Source organism: Gorilla gorilla, chromosome 8 (assembly GCF_029281585.2).
Source record: "Gorilla gorilla gorilla isolate KB3781 chromosome 8, NHGRI_mGorGor1-v2.1_pri, whole genome shotgun sequence".
NCBI lineage: Eukaryota > Metazoa > Chordata > Mammalia > Primates > Hominidae > Gorilla > Gorilla gorilla.
This window is the reverse complement of record NC_073232.2, coordinates 40,368,357-40,387,311: the sequence shown is the minus strand read 5'-3', so window position 1 is coordinate 40,387,311 and position 18,955 is coordinate 40,368,357. Positions and strand designations below refer to the sequence as shown.

General features: G+C 47.9%; 2 pseudogenes; one reads left to right on the top strand and one right to left on the bottom strand.

The window, feature by feature from the left end:
• The first annotated feature begins 7,360 nt into the window (after positions 1-7,360).
• On the top strand, positions 7,361-7,948 carry LOC129525078 (protein GVQW1-like; annotated as a pseudogene).
• Positions 7,949-14,548: 6,600 nt separating this feature from the next.
• LOC101149197 (sperm surface protein Sp17-like) lies at positions 14,549-15,042 on the bottom strand (annotated as a pseudogene).
• Positions 15,043-18,955: the final 3,913 nt, after the last annotated feature.

The following is an 18,955-nucleotide window of genomic DNA, read 5'->3' as shown; positions in this document are numbered from 1 at the left end:
CATTCCTCACATAAGGTGACAGGACAGTATCTAACCTACAGGGTTGCGGGGACTGCCACACCTCCCCCTTATTTAGTGGAAGACCCAAGGGTCCTTCCTGGCTCTGATTCTGAAAGCACTTCAAGTCCTGCTTGGCCCTGCCTTTTTCCAAGCTGATCCCAGGAGCAGTAATCCTGTTAGGAAGAGCCACTTATTGGGCTTGGGGAAGGCCCAGTAAACCTCGAGTTAGGGCAGTGAACCTCGATAAGCATCTGGAATGCCCCCACATGTCACTAGGAGGGAGTTCAGGCAGCTCAAATGAATTTTGACCCCATGTCCTTGAGCTACAAATCATTCCTCTTAGGCTACCCACTGCCCTATCTAGCTCTGTGGTCTCCATGGTGCCCTTCAAACCTCTCTGCATCAACAATACAGGGAAGAAGCAGGCATTTGAGCAGAAAGTGGTATGTCCCAAAAGCATTTTCCACAATTATTCTTCTAATGCTCTGTGGCTCATTCTGCAAGTTTAAAAAATAAGCAGATTTTCAAGGGTACCAATAAGAATAACAAATCTCTGCAAAATAGAAAGAGAAGGGTTCAAAAATAAAAAATCAAGATCTTTAACATTAAAGATCCAGGAATAGAAAGGAATAGACAGATAAGATGAAAGGAGAAAGAATAGTAAACAGATATGCAGATAAATCTTATGGAATTACTAAACTTTGGCTCTGGGCTTCCTGGAGGCCAAAGCAAAGAAGGAAAATAAGACATATGATTACTTACAAATGTTACGCAATTTTTAAAGAAAAAGCAGACTACCTTCTTAGCAGAAACAAGGTTCTTTTGCATGACCTCATGTGGGTCATGTACCTGGCATCATCCTCCACAAACCCTCATAGTTAAGGCAGGGGTAAGGCTCACGGAGATCCCTGCATTGGAAATGGATGACCTGGCAAAGCCAACTCTCTGGGAAATCCAGGAGATATGCATCAAATAAGTGGTTTACTAATGGATGGTTTCATTCAGGGGTGAGACTTTAATACTGGAAAAGTGCAAGGACTAACTCCAACCTGACCTCCAAATTATTCTCCATACAAAGTGATTCTTTCGGCTCTGCTTTTATTGGAAACTGAACAGCGGATAGTTTAAGGTTATAGTTTCAGTCAAAGACTGGAATGCAGGTATTCCATATGACTGAGAATTGGATTTAGATACGTCAATTACAGCACATCTGTATAGTGGGATACTATGCAAACATCAATAGGAACAAGGGAGACTTTAGACGCTGTTAGGAAAGGTTGTTTAAGATACATTATTAAGTGGGGGGGAAAAGCAAGTTGCAAAACAGTGGGTATAGTATGATCTCACTTGTATCAAAAATTAATAATAAAACATGTGGGTATAGAAAATTTCTAGAAGGATACACAAAAAATTGGTAAGTGTTTAACTTTGGGTGAGAATTTCATAGCTTATCCAAGCCCTCCTTACTATAATTATGTATTGTTTTTTGATATGGTTTGGCTCTGTGTCCAGACCCAAATCTCATCTTGAATTGTCATAACCCCCATGGGTTAAGGGTATGACAAGGTGGAGATAATTGAATCATAGGGGTGGTTTCCCCCATGCTGTTCTCGTGATACTAAGTGAGTTCTCATGAGATCTGATGGTTTTATAAGGGGCTTCCCCCTTCACTCAGCTCTCACACTTCTCCTTCCTGCCATTATGTGAAGAAGGACATGTTTTCTTCCCCTTCCACCATGATTGTAAGTTTCTTGAGGCCTCCCCAGCCATGCGGAACTGTAAGTCAATTAAATCTCTTTCCTTTACAAATTACCCAGTCTCAGGCAATTCTTTATAGCAGCGTGAGAACAGACAATTACACTTTTACATTTAAAAAATGGTTTTTGAAAAGCTAATTGAGAAAACAATGCAGTTTTGTTAAAAAGAATGAAGCATATTAGTGTTACTGAAGAAGTAAGATATGAAGGGAGAATCTGGATAGATATGAAGTAGTTATCTTGGTGGCCGGGCTAACACCTGTAATCCCAGCACTTTGGGAGGCCGAGGTGGGCAGATCACTTGAGGCCAGGAGTTCGAGACCAGCCTGGCCAACATGACGAAACCTCGTCTCTACTAAAAATATAAAAATTAGCCTTGCGTGGTGGTGTGTGCCTGTAGTTCCAGCTACTCAGGAGGCTGAGACAGGAGAATCGCTTGAACCCGGGAGGTGGAGGTTGAGGTGAGCCAGGATTGCGCCACTGCACTCCAGCCTGGACGAGACTACATGTCAAAATAAATAAATAAATAAATACATAAATAAAATGAAGTGGTTATCTTGGGGAGGTTAGAGTACAACAGACTTCCACCTTCTAAGTTAATTTCTGTAACATTTTAATAAGTAGGTATTTACGTTTATAATAATTTTAAAAACACTAAGCTAATACTGTTAAGTTGACTGTCTTTTATGACAATGAAGAAGCCTAAGCAAGACTTGTGCAAATGAATGGCCACCCTACCCCTTCAGGGCAGGGGCCAGGAAAGAATCTGCCAGCAAGACAATAATTTTTCTTAAGAAAATAGTGGGCTATCTATTCTGGCACACAAATCAATGAATGATCTTGACATTAACATTCTGGCCTCACAAACATGGATGCTCATCTGGGAAGGTGCTTGTGGCCGAATCCTGCGGCTGGGGTGCTTTACATTTAAAAATTCCCAGCCGGGCACGGTGGCTCATGCCTGTAATCCCAGCACTTTGGAAGGTCGAGGCAGGCGGATCATGAGGTCAGGAGTTTGAGACCAGCCTGACCAACATGGTGAAACCCTGTCTCTACTAAAAATACAAAAATTAGCTAGGCATGGTGGTGCACACCTGTAATCCTAACTACTCGGGAGGCTGAGACAGGAGAATCGCTTGAACCTGGGAGGCAGAGCTTGCAGTGAGCCAAGATTGTGCCACTGCACTCCAGCCTGGGCGACAAAGAGAGTCTCCATCTCAAAAAAAAAAATTCCCATTGTTTTACAGTGAGATACACTGGAACTATTAACTAATTTTTAAAAATTCTGGCTGCTTCCTTCTCTGTCTCTTTCCAGCCTGCAACCCCTTCAAGTGAAGCTGTTTCATGCTGGATGCCTCAAGGAAGAGAGGACAGCAGAAAGAGATGTCCTGGCTTTCGACTTTTAGAAACCTAGCTCAAAGTGAGAAAAGTGAGGGGCAGGAAAAAGGGTCCAGGGAAAGAAGTAAAAATGACGTAAGAGAATATCTCACTGCCAAGACTAGCAAATGGGGACCTGGGAGGTTCAGAGGTGAGGATCTGAGAGGACCAGGACTGGCCCCTGAGGCACTGTGCCTGGAGCGGAGACAGCATCCAGGGAGCTCCAAAATTCCTCTTAGAGAAGCTGAGTCAGCACCCCTGGTCCACAGAGTCTCCATCTAAGGGTTAAGATGTGGATCAAGAAAGGCCTGGAAGGCTGCAGGGCTTCAGGAGGGAATACAGGAGGCCACTCAGCCTGGGACAGAATTGTTCAATGGTTTGAACCCAAACACTGGGAGCACTCAATAGAAATCTGTCATGGTTTGGCAAGAGTGGGTTGGTGTTTCCAGAGCTGACTGGATCCCTCTCTACCTCTTATCTCTCTCTCTGCACCTGCTTCAGCCTTTCCTGTCACTGCCAAAGATCTTTTCCTGCTCCTCAGTCTATACAGCCTACCATGGCTGCTCTCAGACTCATACATCCTTGATTTCACACCCAGAGCCAGACTGACTTCTTTCTCGGGTCTCAGCACCTTATTCCTGAAGCCATTTGTGATTGGCCCAGCTTGGATCAGGTAGGTGCCCATCAGGCATTCATCCCTGGACCAATCTGCTGCACGTGGGGGTTGAGTCCATTGTATTAAGTCTGCAGATACTCCAATCTATGATGGGAGTGATGAGATGGGAGGGGTGGGGTGGTCTCTGAGCAGACCAGGTAATTTCCCCTTGGCTGCTCCTGGGAGACCATGAATATTCCCCCTGGCTTTCAAGGCTTGCCACACCTACCATCTTACCTCTGCCACTGTCTGCTCAACATGCCTGCCTGCCTCATTCAGTCTATCTTTCAATTAAAAAGAGGGTTTTTTGTTATTGTTTTTGTTTTTGAGACAGAGTCTCACTCTGTTGCCCAGGCTGGAGTGCAGTGGCACAATCTCTGCTCATTGCAACCTCCGCCTTCTGGGTTCAAGCCATTCTCCCTTCCTCAGCCTCACGAGTAGCTGGGATTACAGGTGCCCGCTACCACTGCCCAGCTAATTTTTGTAGTTTTAGTAGAGACAGGGTTTCACCATGTTGGCCAGGCTGGTCTCGAACTCCTGACCTCAGGTGATCAGCCCGCCTTGGCCTCCCAAAGTGCTGGGATTACAGGCGTGAGCCACTGTGCCTGGCCTAAAAAGTTTTTATTGTGTATTTTTCTTAACACAAAAGCAGCATATGTTCACTGTAGAAAGACAGACTCTTATGTGCCCAGAAGCACAAGTCTCTTGGATTCAGAAAATAAAAAATGATGTGGTCCAGAGAGGGAGGTGAACAAGTAACTCAGTGACATTTGTACTGAGCATTGTGATTGGGCTTGTCTACTCCACTAAAGGGCCAGGCACTCCAGAGCAGAGACAGTATCCACCACAGCATCAAAACAGTTCAAAGTAGTGCACAGGTTTTCTGTAAGCACCTGCCTGACTCAATGAACGACTGTACCCCTAGGCTCAGCCTGGCCAGGGTGGCCAGAGTGGCCAGAGTGGCTGGGAAATCTACTCAACCAGGGACAGGATTGTTTAATTGTTTGAACCCAAACACTGGGAGCACTCAATACAAATCTATTGTGGTTTGATAAGAGTAGGTCGGTGTTTTCAGAGTTGACTGCAAGATCAGGGTAATGTACTGTGGGCAACGACCCCCAATCCAAGCCCGAGTTTCCTGGATTGTGTTCAGGTTTGGGAGAGTTCAGGGGGTATTTTCCCAACTGGAGCCCTCTTTGGGTCCCCATGGCACCCTGAACCCATTTCCATTACAGCCCCCTTAGACTCTTGGGGCACTTTCTCATTCACACCTTGGTTTGCCTCTGGCAGAGAGCCACAGAAGGCAAAGACCTTTTCTTGTTCATCCCTGTATCCTTGAGAGCTTCCTTCCAGAGAGATGCAGTGCCTTCCTTCCAGAGGAAGGAAAGAAGGAAGGGAGGCGGGGGGAAGGAAGGGAAGGAGCCAATCTGCTTTTGTACACTGGGAAAAACGAACGTCTTCTTAAGGCGCACAAGCTCCGCCCCTCTTCAGGGTCGTGCACGTATTCTCCATATTCCGCGACTGTCACCTGTGGACGGCTAATAGCCCAGCCCTTCACTGGGCATTGCGCTTGGCTGCAGGGAACTGCTTTGCCAAAAGTTATGGCTCTATCTGTGTGGCCTGTGGCCAGTGACTGGCAGATGGAGGCACAAAGGCCAGCCCTTTGTCTCAATTAAGGACAACTCTGGAGCATCCTGCAAGACTGGATGAGGTATCTGTTGCAACCACATTTGGGGTCATTTTCTCTCCGCCCAATCCTGTCTTCTCAGTTTCCTTACAGATATATCTCCTGAGAGCACTCCCCAATAAACCTGCGTGTACCTCCTTGTCTCAGTGTATCTTTCCAACCGAAGACACTCACCTCGCAGACTCTGGGAACCCGCGGGATATCTGGAGCCTCCATTAAAGGCTGTGGTCACTCACCCACCTGGGACTCCCTTTCCTAGAGACCAAGGAAACTCTGCGCACCGTTCTCAACACCAGACCATGTGAGGCTGAGGGAGAGGCACTGGAATGACAGAATCTGGAAGCCCTGGGTTCTGCCACTGGTGAGCCGGGTGACTTACGCAAGTCCATTAACTCCTCTGACCCACAGGGTTCTCAAATGGAAAACAAGGAGAGGAATTTCCTATCTCATAGGGTTAATTCAGAATTCATAAGTGAATGGGCTTTGCACAGTGCGGGACACAAAGTAGAAATACACAAGTGTGAAAGTTTGGCTTTCAGAGTTTCCTGCCCATCTCCAGCTCCTTACCTCCCTCTATTCCCACCCTCTTTCCACACATCATTCCAGGACAGGTGTGGCCAGCAGCAGAAGGGCCAACTGACCCCCACCAGGGGACCTGTGGCTTTGGCTCTCCACAGTGACTTGGCATACTCTGAAATGCAAGTCACTTAAGGTCTATTAAAAGGTAAGTCATGGGCAGGCACGGTGGCTCACGTCTGTGACCCCAGCACTTTGGGAGACTGAGGCAGGTGGATTACTTGAGGCCAGGAGTTTGATGCCAGCCTGGCCAAAATGGTGAAACCCCGTCTACTAAAAATACAACAATTAGCAGGCCATGGTGGTGCACAACTGTGGATGCAACTACGAGGTGGGAGAATCGCTTGAACCTGGGAGATGGAGGTTGCAGTGAGCCAAGATCACGCCACTGCACTCTACCCTGGGCCACAGAGCGAGACTCCATCTCCAACAACAACAAACAAACAAACAAACAAACAAACAAACAAACAAAAACCAAAGTAAGTCACGTCCACTGTTCCCACGGCTTCCTGTCTTTCTGACCCTTTTCTGCAACTAAACCTCTTATTTTCTCCAGCCACATCAGCCTCTAGCTGTGCATCACTCATACCAGACGGACTCCCACCTGGGGTCTTCACACTTGCCACCCTCTTGTCCTAGAACAGCTTCCCACCCAGCTCACGCTCTCCTCTCCTTCAAATTCTTACCCGAAGGTCAGAGAGGCCTTTCCTGACACCCCTGCCCCATTAAAAATAGCAGAACTCCCCAGCCCTGCCTATCCCAACTCTCCACTTCAGCACTCCTCACCATCCAACATGCCGTGTGGTTTCTTTATTCACTGCTTGTCTTTCTCCATCGGAAGAGAGGACAGTCTACTGTCTCCCAGTACCTACAACAGCATCTGGCATGAAATACATGCACAACATGTTTTGTTAAGTGAATGAATGAGCCTGTTTGTATGCTTCACAGGCAGATGAAACTGAACAAAGCAAATCCACTAGTGAAACCAGGGCAAATTGATACCAACCCTTGGAAAAGGAGGGATAAAAGTCCCCAAGCTTGGCTAGAATCTAGTTTGTGCCAGGCCAAGGCAGTACCTAGGATCTCTCCTGCCACCCCAACCAGGAGCTTCTTGAGGGCAGGAGCCATTGCCCCACTATCTCTCTATTAGCCGCTCAGTGGCCAGATCGGTCCCTGGCAAGTGGAAAAAAGGCTGTGATCCAATGAGTTTGGGAAGGATTAAGTAAAGTTAAACAGGTTTCCCAACTCCAGGATTTTTCAGAGCACCTCTCTTTTTTTAAAATGGAGTCTTGCTGTGTTGCCCAGGCTGGAGTGCAGTGGTGCAATCTCAGCTCACTGCAACCTCTGCCTCCCAGGTTCAAGCGATTCTCCTGCCTCAGCCTCCTGAGTAGCTGGGACTACAGGCACATGCCACCACACCTGGCTAATTTTTTTGTATTTTTAGTAGAGGAGGGGTTTCACCGTGTTAGCCAGGATGGTCTTGATCTCCTGACCTCGTGATCTGCGTGTCTCAGCCTCCCAAAGTGCTGGGATTTACAGGCATGAGCTACTGTACCCAGCCCAGAGGCTTTCATATGTAAATATAAGTTATAAGTCCAAATGGGGGCTTATGTTTTGAAAAGTTTTCCAAACTATCTGACCATGGAATCCATCTTTCTTTTTCCTTTTCTTTTTGAGACAGAGTCTTGCTCTGTCCCCTAGGCTGGAGTGCAGTGGCACAGTCTCAGCTCACTGCAACCTCCACCTCCTGGGTTCAAGAGATTCTCATGCCTCAGCCTTTGTAGTAGCTGAGATTACAGGCCCATGCCACCACACCCGGCTAATTTTTGTATTTTCAGTAGAGACTGGGTTTTGCCATTTTGGCCAGGCTGGTCTTGAACTCCTGGCCTCAAGTGATCTGCCCGCCTCAGCCTTCCAAAGTGCTGGGATTACAGACATGAGCCACTGAGCCTGCGGAACCCATTTTTCAAGGAGAGTAAAGGATCCACAGAGTATGCTTTGGGAAACAGTGGCATAACCTCACTGTCTGAAATGCAAGGGATTCTGGAGGAAATCTAGTGCTCTACATCCTCTTCACAGAGGAGGAAGTGAGAAGTGAGAGAGGGAACCCCAGAGTGGGAACCGGAGGTACTGCACATCACAAGGCAGATCAGAAGTGAGGCTAGGGCTAGAATCAGCCATCTCTAGCCTCCAGAATACATGCTGCTTTCAGTCCTGACTCTGGGGTTCTGGACCTTGGATTATCAGGCCTGCTTTGCTCACTTGCTCTTAACAAGTGCCAGGAACTTAAAAGAGGAAAGGCCTCAGAGATGTGGAAGTCCCACTGCTGACATCACTTGGTGTTCTGGCTTCTGCTTCCTGCCATGACCCAACTCTGGGCTTGTAATCTGTGCCTGGGAGCCCAATGTTTCCCACCTACACCTCCTTCCTTGCCCCCCCACCCCTCTCTGGCTTAGGTGTCATATTAGTCCATTCTCATGCTGCTATGAAGAAATACCTGAGACTGGGCATGGTGGTTCATGCCTGTAATCCTAGCACTTTGGGATGCTGAGGTAGGCGGATCACTTGAGGTCAGGAGTTCGAGACCAGCCTGGCCAACATGGTGAAACCCTGTCTCTACGAAAGATACAAAAATTAGCCAGGTGTGGTGGCACGCACCTGTATTTCCAGCTAGTTGGGAGGCTGAGGCATGAGAATTGCTTGAACCTGGGAGGTGGAGGATGCAGTGAGCCGAGATGATGCTACTGTACTCCAGCCTGGGTGACAGAGGGAGACTGTCTCAAAAAAAAAAAAAAAACAAAAAAAAAAAACAAAACCTGAGACTGGTTTAATACCTGAGAGAGGTTTAATTGACTCACAATTCTGCGTGGCTGGGGAGGCCTCAGGAATCTTACAATCATGATGGAAGACATCTCTTCACAGGGTGGCAGGAGAGAGAATGCGTGCCTTCACTCGGGCGAAGGGGGAAGCTCCTTATAAAACCATCAGATCTTCAGTGAGAACTCACTCACTGTCACGAGAACAGCATGGGGGAACCGCCCCATGATTCAATTATCTCCACCTGGTCCTGCCCTTGACATGTGGGGATTATTACAATTCAAAGTGAGATTTGGGTGGGGGATACAGAGCCAAACTATATCAGGTGTTCTCAAAGTGTGGTTCTGGGACCAGCAACATCAGCATCACCTGGGTGCTTGCTAGAAACGCAGACCCTCTAGATTCACCCCAGACCTACTGAATAAGAGACTGTGGGGGTGGGCCCAGCAACCTGTGTCTTCACAAGCCCTCAGGACGTTGTGACTCAGGCTAAAGTTTGGGAACCACTGCCCTCAACCATGCTAACTCAGACTACGCAGCTCCAGAGAAGGGCCTTTCCTGGGCCTTTCAGTCGCCCAGTGACAAGGTAACCTCCAGGGCTCTTAGGAAGGATCATGGAAAGCCCAGGGCACAAAATCTCCAGAGTTTCTTATAGAGCTCAGTGGGTTCCAACCACTTGAACTTGTCACCACCTAAACCCTGAAGTTAATTTACTCTCTGCTTCATTTCATTCGTTGGTCTAATCCATAGCTGCAATTTTATAAAACACAGACCTGGGCTGGGGAGTTTTTCAGGGTCCCATTCTGAAATAAATCATGGCAGTTGGTGGGCTATATGACACATGCATGGGGTGTCTGGAAGCATCTGAGTTCTACCTCAGTCCATGTAAGCCGAGGTGGGGGGTCTTTTTAGTGCATCAAGAGAGGTGCCTCTATTGAGTTCAATAGGTCCTTTTGGGGAATCCATCTGCTTCCCTCATTTCTATTCAGGTTGAAGTGGGCATGTGGGACTTTTGTAAAGAAACTGTAATCCCAGGGTTGCTGCATGGAATAATTGCAGGGAATACCATTGTGCAATGCGAGGTCTGCATGGCCACACATGATGGTCCCAGAACACTGTGTTAGTCCATTCTTGCATTGCTATAAAGAAATGCCTAAGAGTGGGTAATGTATAAAGAAAAGGAGTTTCATTGGCTCACAGTTTTGCAGGCTGCACAGGAAGCATAGCAGCTTCTGTTTCTGGGGAGGCCTCAGGAAACTTACGATCATGGTGGAAGTTGAAGGGTAAGCAGGTACATCTTACATGGCCAGAACAGGAGGAAGAGAGAGAGGAAGGAGGTTTCACACACTTTCAAACAACTGTCTCATGAGATAGTGAGATCTCATGAGAATTCACTATCTCGAGGACAGCACCAGGCAGGGGAGGCCGGGGAGGATGGTGTTAAGCCATGAGAAACCACCCTCATGATCCTATCACCTCCCACCAGGCCCCACCTCCAGCATTGGGGATTACATTTCAACATGAGATTTGGGTAAGGACACAGATCCAAACCATATCAGACCCCTACCCTCCTTGCTGTCACTCAGAAAAAGGACAACCCCTTCTTTTCCAACCCCCACCCCCAACTGGCTTCACAGATGGGCAGGAAGCTCCTCAAATGTGCCCATCAGAAGGGTGGCTGGGCGAAGGTAGTCCACTATCTGCTCCCCACCAAGCACCACAGCCCTGGTGGTCTCCAGATTGCATCTCTGGTCACTGTCTCAGCTCCCATGGCTTATGCTTCCTGGGGGAGAGTGTAGATAATCTGGGTACCCACCCACTCCGCACTTATCCATGACCCACTCTCTCCTCCCTCCCTCCCTCAGCCCAGGCAGCAGTGCCTCTGCTACGGCAGCCCTCCATCCATCCTCGTCATTCAGAGGCCTCTGAAAGTATGCCTGTCAATATAATGCACGGCCTGTTGAGGGGAAGTGACATTTTGAATAGTGGACACTTTCTGGGAGCATTCATCCTAGGTCAGCCTCGTGATAAATAAATACATTCGGAGTTTGAAGTCAGCAGGCAGGATACAGGGACCAGAACATAAGCACAGATGCACACACCATAAGGCTGAGTTGATGGGGTGGACATGGGATGTGACAGAAAGGGAAAGAGGGAAGGCCCCACAAGCAGATTTTGGGGGCAATTTATTCCCTTTCTTCCTGGCACCTCTAGGGAAAACAGGAAGCAAAAGAAGCTGCAATTTCCTTTATTCCTGAACCACAAGAGGGTCCCTGTTTCCTACCACCCTGTCTGTTCCTCACCTGTGCCTCTCCACACCCCCCAAACCCCAGTCCCGATCTTAATTACCCCTAACAGTGCCCTAAACAAAGTATTTATAAGGCTTACTGTGTTTGTCTTCCCGTTCCTATTAATAAAGTCTGGGAATGTAGGAAAGAAATATGGGCAGGTGACAGGGTATTTAATGGTGCCTCACCTTAAATGCATTTTAAAATATGTAAATCAATAAAAAAATTATTTGTAATAGCAGCCTAAGAGTGCTGGTTAGCCTGGCGCGGAGTGAAATGCATGCTACAAGCCCTATTACCATACATCCTGGGAGCTGTAGTTAGGATTAATCTGTCAAAGGGGATGGTTTAGTGTTGATGAATATGACATGTGACCATTAACGATGTTGATTTTATCTCCCGAGATTAGCATGATTTACTTCGGATGGATAATAATGTCATTTGCTTGATGCAGTAGATCTGTTTACGAGCTGATTAAATTGTAAGGCCTTGCCTCATTTCATGCTATTTGGTTTACAGCTTCATTACCACAATCACAAAAGCTGGGGAAATGTCCCACATTCCATGTCACAATAAATCACTGCTTCACGTTGCTGGGATGGATTTTAGCAGTTCTGCCCAGCATGGACTGTTCTTGGCTCCCCACTAATCTGTGATCCAGAATACATTAGGCGGATCTTCAGGAACACTGGAATGAGAGGGGGAAGGAATCCTCTTGGATCTTTTAATTGAGTGAGATTAAGGAAGTCCTTGAGTAATTAGCTGTAACAAATTACCTTATTATTTAGACAGTGAAGTCACTGTTTTTGTTGCAGGTATGATTATCATAAATATGCAGAAAAGTGACACTCGAGGAACCAGAGGGAAGCGTGGACGCAAATTTCATTTTTGTCCTGTGATCCTTTGTTGCAGGAGAGAGGCCGTCCAAATGCAAGGTGGGCAGGGGGTCCTCATCCCGTGCTTCTTCCAGGTGGGGTGGGAGGGGGTGCACGCCACACACCCACAGCATGGCCTGCTCAGCACCTCTGGGTGGGAAGTGGCTGAAGTGGAAGGAATAGAGTGTCTGGTAACATGGGTTAGAATAGAAGTGTGTGAAGCAGACGTGCTCACTCTATGCCAAACCTGTGCCCAGACTGACCTGGCAGTAGAGACTCTCCCTTCAGTGCATGAGGGAGAGGGAAGAACAACAGAGATGGAAAAGGCAGGGCTACTTACCCCTTGGAAGACTGCGGAGGCAGATTTAACACAGGCCTGAAATGACTGTCTTCATTTCCGGAATACCTAAGAGGTTTAGAGCGCTTACCACCTTCCAGGTCCTGTTCTCCCCAGTTACATAACCCTGGGAAGTTGGGACCATTATTCTCATCCTATGTTACAGATGAGGAAACTGAGGCTCAGGGAGCAACATGCCCATGGTCACAGAGCCAGCCAGCTACAGAGCTGGAGTTTGAACCCAGACAATGGGGCCCTGGAGCTCAGCATGGTACCTATAGGCCACTGAAGCAGGCTCTAATGACTCAGGGTGAGGAGGGCACATTTTCAGGATTTTTGCTTCTGACTCCAGAATTAAAGCCCATAACACCGAATGGGCCCTGTCTGGGAAGGATTTAAGATCAGCAATAATGAGAAGCACTGAGGCCAGGTCTTGAGTGGAAACTTTAGTAAGGTTTTGCACTAAGCGAAATCAAAAAGGATGTGAAACTGCTTCCTCGAGATTCCGCCTTTGGAAATAGAATGCAGTCATGTCAAAGAGCAAAGGTGGCTTCTCTGCATCTCAGCTCAGAATGTCCCTAAAATACCAAGAGACAAAGGGGAAAAAATGTGGCCCCTGAAAATTCTGCAGAAGAGGTAATATTGTTTCAAAGTTCCATGCAATTTTACCTCTGAACTTCAGACTTAGCCCTCAAGTGCCTGCACCCACTAAAAAGAACCCATCATGATCCCCTTATGGCAGTGGCCATACAGACCTCAAATTGCATCATGGCATTCGCTGGAATTATTCAGTGCAGCTGAAATTATAGTTTCTTTATGAAAATCCCACACACTCACTCCAACCTGGAAAGAAATCCAGGCCCTCCAATCTCCATTCCTTCTTTCTCCTGTAATGAAACCCTGATTTGTAATTGATTTTAACAAAATAAAGACTACCTTATCTAGCCTCTCTTGTAGCTAGATGGGTCTTGTGACCGAATTCTGGCCAATAAGATGTAAGAGGAACTGTTGTGGCAACTTCTGGGATGTGCGTGTGTAATTTTTGTTTGTTTGTTTTGTTTTGTTTTGTTTTGAGACAGGGTCTTGCTATGTTGTCTAGGCTGAAGTGCAGTGGTGCCATCACAGGTCACTGCAGCCTCAACCTCCCAGGATTAAGCAATCCTCGTACTCAACCTCCCCAGTAGCTGGGACTACAGGCACACGCCACCATGCGTGGCTAATTTTTTTTGGTAATTTTTGTAGAGATGAGATCTCACTATGTTGCCCAGGCTGGTGTCAAGATCCTAGCTTTGAATCCCCCACCTCAGCCTTCCAAAGTTCTGGAATTACAGGCATGAGCCACTGTGCGTGGCCTGGGATGTGTTCTTAAAGGGAAGGGGTACACTTGTCTCTTCTTATCCCTGTTGGCTGAGAGGGAGATGTGATAGCTGGCACTCATGCAACCAGTATGGACCATGTGAAGAGGATAGTGGAGCAACAAAATAGAACTTTGAGTCTCTGATAACTTCATGAATTTGCCATGCCAATCCTGGGCTGTCTGCCTCCAGATTTCAATTGTGTGTATATGTGTGTATATGCAGTGGGGGGACAAATGGATAAAGAGAGTTATTTTTATTTTCTGTCACTTGCCACAGAACCTAATTCTTTTTTTTTTTTTTTTTTTTTGAGACGGTCTCACTTGGTGGCTCAGGCTGGGCACGATCTCTGCTCACTGCAACCTCTGCTTCCTGGGTTCAAATGATTCTCCCATCTAAGCCTCCCAAGTAGCCGAGACTACAGGCATAAACCACCGTGCTCAACTAGTTTTTGTATTTGTTTTGGTAGAGACAGGGTTTTACCATGTTGGCCAGGCTAGTCTTGAACTCTTGACCTCAAGTAATCCACTTGCCTTGGCCTCCCAAAGTGCTGAGATTATAGGCCTGAGCCACCACACCCAGCCTACAGAACCTAATTCTAATAAACAAACCCATAATTCAGTTCAGCCATGAGCCAAAATGGTGGTAGTCAAATACTCCCTTAAAGTATGAGGGAGTCATACTTTTTTTTCATGTTTCAGTGGTATGTTTAATTAAACAAATGCTCATGACAGATTTTCACAACAGCAACAAATGTTATTTCACAACATCAAATCTTCCTTACTAAGGAAAAAATGGGAACAACAACAAGGCTGATGGATTTGGATTATTTTTCATGTTTCCTGGAGGTAAAAGCAGTGTCCTCACTTGTATTCCTCTGTTTCCTCATGTCGGAGACTATCTGTTTCCATTCTCTTTACCTCCTGTCTGGCTGTGTGTCCCCAGAAGGCAGCCTGGATTTTGACAGCAGCAACCTCTTCTTTTTCCTTATCTTCCTCAGAAGAGTCTAAGATGGTGACTGGTGTCTCTTCCTCCTTCCCAGATATTGGAGAGTTTTCTTGTTTAGGATCACATTTCTCAGGTGGTTCTTGCTCCTCGAATGCATGACTGTTCTAGAAGCAGTCTTCTACCTGAGTCCCCCATTCTGCTGGATCAAAAGTGGTTTTCTCTCTTTTCTCTGGAAAGCTGTCAAAATATGCTGCTGAAAAAGCTGTATATTATCTGGTTGCTCTCTCAGAATCTCGTGGGTCAGCTCTTTAAGAAGACTCCCAAATCCTTGCAGAATTCAGTAGTGGGTATTGGAGAATGGAATCGACATCCTCTTGGTGAGAACTGCCTATGGAGCCTCCTCTTTCTCTGGGAGCTGGTGCCGCTGGTCCAGCTTACTTCCTCCTCTGACCTCATGTTCTAGGGATGCATGATCTCTCTCTTCCGGGGCAATTCAGGACCAGCACTGTCCAGCCTGCATCCTTCTCACTGATATCTGCCTTTCTTCCCCTAGGCTTCCTAACACACTGTTCTGGATTCTCTGGTTGAAGGTTCAGCTGTGGCTGCAGCTCTTGACTTGCTCTTGATGTCAGGACACTGGGTTGGAAACCCGAGGGGCCCATGGTCCTCACTGTGTAACCTGGGAGAAGGTTGGGCTTTTACACATGAGTCCTTGTGATTTTTCTCAAACGGATTCTTCCCCATCCCAGCACACACCTTGCAGCCTCTTGACACAGCACCCATCCATCTAGGGCTGGGGGAAAACCAGAATTTTCTGAGCAGCAAACTCTATTCTAGGGTGCTCCTCAGCCCCCATTCCTCCTGATGTCTACCACAGGTCCAATCCTCTTCCTCTAAGGCTCCAGCTCCTCTTGCCTGAGTTTCTCCCCACTTCTGCTTTCTTTTCTGGGATTTTCAGACCTCCAGGGTCCTGGGAGACCAGGGCAGAGGTCATCCCACCAGAGCATGTATTGGTGACTGCAATCTCTGCCCCTCAGACCCCAGCATTTCCTGAGCTCTGTGGGCCGCCCAGTCATACCCTCACCCAGGCAATCTTGGAGTCACTTTGTGACTCAGCCGCTCAGTCTCCTGGTCACTTAGTCACTCAATCAGCTCTTCAGTAGTTAAATCAACTAACCAGTCACATGCTTGGGCCCTTGGCCAGGTGCTCAGATACTTCTTACTCCGCCATTTCATTTGCTATCTGTTCATTGATCAGCCATTCACTGAACCTGAATGAGCCAGCCCTGTGCTAAGTTAGTGGGGATAAACAGACACCAGGTACAAACCCTGTCCTGAACCAGGGCAGCTGCCAGTCTGTGTCCATCAGTCATTGGTCTGGCAGTCTGTTGGCTGTTTAATTGATCTATTGGTCAATCAGCATGCCAGCTATTTGATCAATGGCCAGATCCTTGCCCTGGCAGGCACTAGTCCTTGTGCTGAACTCTCAGGGTGTGTAGTCATCAGTCCATTCTTCAAAGGTGATTAGGAGACCTCAAAGGCTCCAGGAGGAGGTGCTCTGGAGCTGTGATGGAAGTTTAGGACGAGTCTGGCTCCTGTGGGGACTGGAAGGCCTGTGGGGCTTGCTCCCAAGGCAGGCCTCAGCTCAGGCGCTGGGAGATGTGGGGCAGGAGATGCGGTCTGCTCTGTGTGGTGGGCGCTCCTGTCTGAGAACACTGAGGGCCCTGGATTCCAGCCCCCCTTTCTCCCTCCCTCCTGGTGATGGTGCAGACAGACACACACACACATGTGCATACACACACTGATAATCTCACACATGCACACACAGACTCACACCACACACATAAACTCATGAACTCAGATATATGATCACATATAAATTCACAAACACACACACACACACTCGTACACACTTTCCCATATGGACTCACACAGGCACCAGCACACACTCATAAACACGTAGAGTGTCACTTGGGCTTGTCCAAAAGTAAGTTTGTCCCTCATCACAGGCAGGCCCCCACAGATAGCCCCATGCCACACTCAGAGATAGGTCAAGTAGCACTCTTACATCAAGGCAAGTGCCACATGGACACAACTCCCTTGTCACATCCTCACTCCTAGCCCCTAGCTGGGTAGCTACCCAGCCAGGCCCCTAGCAGGGACACAGCCCTGTAGCCCTGCAGCCCAGCACCCAAATGATGCTCTGGCCATGGAGCCCTGTGCACCTCCCCAAAGCCGCCACCTGGTTGGGGGCATGCTCAGAGTTTGAGGAACCCTGACTCCCCACACTGGGGCCACATTCCCTCTTGAGCCAGTTTTCCTCTGAGGTCTCTTGTCCCCACAGGAGGTGATGCCTCTGGCCACCTCCCTGTCCCCAGCCCCCTGGGACTACCCGTTGGTCTCGAGTCTTCCTCGCTGACCTTCATCCCTCTGCCTCTCCAAGTCTGATGTTGTTCCTCACACAGATGCTCAAAGGGAACTCGGACACCTTTCTGTCCTTGGTGCTGAGACCCCATGCTATCCTCCCTGTTCTCTGCTACCAGACCACCCTTCTCGAGATGGAGATAGATGAGGGATGGGGAGCTGGGAATGTCCTTTTAAGGGGGTTCACTACGGGGCCACGCCAAGGGCAGAGCCTAGGGGAGGGACAAAGAGGTGGCCATCTTAGGGACCCGGAGGCCAGCAAGGCAGTGAGCTGAGAACCAGAAACATGGATAGAGGGACTTGCTACAGCTGGAGAAAGGCCAATCAGGAGACACACAGGAAGGTCACCGAGGTCACCCCTCTTCTGTGTGGCTGGGAGCATTCTCTTGGGATGGGCAAAGTGATACTGGCCTGTCTCAGTTATCTACTGCTACAAGAAAAAGAGTCTCAAATCAAGGGGCTTAAAAACAAGCCCAACTTTTATTTTATTCACAAATTGGCAATTTCGATGAGGCTTAGTGGGGAGGGCTCATCTTGCTCCACTCCATTTTGGTCAGCTGGGGCGGCCCAAAGGCTGGGCCAGGAGTTGTCTGAACCTCGTTCACTCATGTGGCTGGCACTTGACACTGCTGTTGGCTGGGGCTTCAGCTGGGGCTGTTGGCCAGAACACTCCCACATGGCCTGTCCTGTGGCTGCATGGCTTCCTCACAGCGTGGTGACTGGGTCCCAGGGGTGTGCATTTCCAGAGGAAGCTGTTTCACTGGTTACAATTTAGCCTTGGAAGTCCCATGGCATCACTTCCACTCCAACCACAGTCGAGGAAGGAGTGTCAGCTCCATAGTGTGAGAAGAGTATATGGGATGGGATATATTGGTGGCACCAATGATTGGAAAATACAACTGGCAGAATGACTGTTCTTCATAAACCTTCCTCATAAGTTTCAGCCTCCACCCTTACTCTAGCTTTCTTCTTCTGTTTTTTTTCTCCTTGGGTACACATCACTCACACCCCAGGTTTCAGCTTTCTCTTCTCTGTATACAATTCACAAATTTACAGCTCCAGCCCTGATGCAATGCAGGCATCAGAAACTCAAGCCATACAAAAGTCTATCTCCCTGCCAAAGCCTGCTCTCCCTCTAGAATTTCTTCCAGGTACCCAGGCTTGGGTTCTACTTCATCCATTCCCCCATTTCCCCTGGCACATGGAACAACGAGAGACTGGAGATGAAGCCAGAAACTACATTTCACAGCCTCTCTTGCAGCTGGGTGTAGCCACGTGACTATGAGCAACTTCTTTCTCAGCTGTTTGAAAGGACACTGTGCGCTTCTTCCTCCCTCTACCCTTCTGTGGCTGGAATATGCCCAGATTTGATCACAAGAATGAGCACAATATCCTAGGGGACAAAGGAGCTCCAAGATGGAAAGAATCTGGGCCCCTGAATGACATCATGAAGCAGAGTAGCCACAGAGACCATTACCTGAGAGAGAAACTTCTTTCTGATTTAGGTCCCTGTATTTGTTTTACCATTGCGTAGCCCAATACCTGAGTCTAAAGGCCTCAGGATCTTCTTTGCCTTCCTGCTGTCCATTCCAGCTCAGCCATTCACCAGGTAGAGTCCATTCATTCTACCTTCTCACTGCTTCCTGGAACTGTCCTTGCTTTGCTTGTCCTGCAGCTTCTCCCTTGTTTCCAGCTCTCACTTTCTCCCTCTTAACTACAAGACCTCCACATTGGTTTCTTTATATCCAGTCTCTCATTGTTCCATCCCATAATGTTCTTCCTCTGGTCAAAGACCTCCAATGGCTCCCTATTGCTTATTGAAGAACAAGACATGATCTTTCCTGCTTCCATCCCTTTGA